The sequence below is a fragment of the Suricata suricatta genome, chromosome 12 (assembly GCF_006229205.1).
Source record: "Suricata suricatta isolate VVHF042 chromosome 12, meerkat_22Aug2017_6uvM2_HiC, whole genome shotgun sequence".
NCBI lineage: Eukaryota > Metazoa > Chordata > Mammalia > Carnivora > Herpestidae > Suricata > Suricata suricatta.
This window is the reverse complement of record NC_043711.1, coordinates 6661662-6663488: the sequence shown is the minus strand read 5'-3', so window position 1 is coordinate 6663488 and position 1827 is coordinate 6661662. Positions and strand designations below refer to the sequence as shown.

Below are 1827 nucleotides of genomic sequence, written 5' to 3'. Positions count from 1 at the left end.
TAATAAATTGTATCATGTATCTTGAATGTATCATAGATAAGCTGCTATATTACAATTGCCACTTCAGATAGCTGTGAAATTAGGTGATTAACTAGTTGGTACTTAACCTTCTAATTTCTGTATAAGTCTAATTACATGAAATAGAAGTGGGGGTTTTGATTTTTTATTTTGCTTTTCTGTTTGGAGTGTCATTGTAACTACTGTATTGTAAATGACGGAAAATAATTGCATATGTTAAAAAAATAAATTGTGTTATATTTAAAAAAATAAAATTGGGACACCTGGGTGACTCAGTCCGTTAAGCGTCCGGCTTCGGCTCAGTCATGATATCACGGTTCATGGGTTCGAGCCCCACATAGGGCTCTGTGCTGACAGCTAGCTCAGAGCCTGGAGCCTGCTTCAGATTCTGTGTTTCCCTCTCTCTGACCCTCCCCTGCTCATGCTGTCTCTCCCTGTCTCTCAAATATAAATTAAAAAAAAACATTTAAAAAAAATAAAATAAAACTTAAAAAAATAAATTTAAAAAAAACGTAAAAACCCATATGATCCTGTCGATAGATGCAGAAAAAGCATTTGACAAAATACATCCCTTCTTAATAAAAACCCTCTAGAAAGGGAATAGAGGGATGTAGGGGGCTGCCAAGTTTTCTGTCTGCCTCAGGCAAGGATTATCACTCCGTTGAGTGAGCCAGTAAACAAGATTTGCATCTGGAGGCTGGAGACTGCCATTTCCTGGTCAAAATAACTTCGGGAGACTGTCTTGCTGAGCTAGATGTGAGTGGCCAAGGCATACAAAAGATCAAAACCGTATTCAGTGTTAGTTCTCCATCCCCCAAGATTGCTGAGGCAAAGTCGGGGCACTTCTTTGATATGCATTCGACTCTGTAGCCTGCCTAGGTCAGCTTGCCTTGTTTTTTCCCCCCCTGAAGACTATATAAAGAACAGTTCTTTGAATAAACTCTCTCTTTTGCCTGATCGGAAACCGTGAGTTCTGTCTTTACTCTCTGCGTCTCCCTCTCCTGCCCCCTTTTTCTTTCCCTGCCTCAGGAGAAGGACCCGCGGCGCCTGCCGCCCTAACCTGAGGTAGAGGCGGGACCCCAGGTCCTGCTCTACTAGGGGCTGGGGCCCACGAGTGCCACCGCAGCCCAGAGTGGAAGCGGATGGACAAACGGACTTGTGTTCTGGGTCCCACGGGTTAAGACTCCCGCGGGAAACAACTATGACGAGCGAACGAGTGTTCCAGGGCTGCGGGTTTAGGACGAGCGCACCAGTACCGGATCGCGGGTTACGACAATTGGCGCCTCAACGCGGGGCTCAGTAAAGTAATGCGACCCTGAGCTCGGGTTACGACAGAGGGAATTTACTTAAACTTCATAAAAGTCATTTATGAAATGCCCACAGCTAATGTTATCCTCAATGGGGAAAAACTGAGAGCTTTCCCCCTGAACACAGGGACACAACAGGGATGTCCACTCTCACCATTGTTGTTTAACATAGAGCTAGAAGTCCTAGCATCAGCAATCAGGCAACAAAAGGAAATAAAAGGCATCAGAATTGGCAAAGAAGAAGTCACACTTTCACTTTTCGCAGATGACATGATACTCTACATGGAAAACCTGATCGACTCTACCAGAAGCCTACTAGACCTGATACATGAATTCAGTAAAGTTGCAGGGTACAAAATCAATGTACAGAAATCGGTTGCATTCCTATACACCAATAATGAAGCAACGGAAAGAGAAATCAAAAGACTGATCCCATTCACAATTGCACGAAAAATCATCAAATACCTAGGAATAAACCTAACCAAAGATGTAAAAGACCTGT

At 43.5% G+C, this 1827-nt stretch overlaps 1 protein-coding gene across 1 annotated transcript in view; it reads left to right on the top strand.

Annotated features, from left to right (window-relative positions):
* The window catches only part of LOC115273498 (olfactory receptor 7E24-like), a 5744-nt gene that overhangs the window by 3457 nt on the left and 460 nt on the right, over positions 1 to 1827 (top strand). The gene's annotated exons all lie outside the window — the stretch shown is intronic.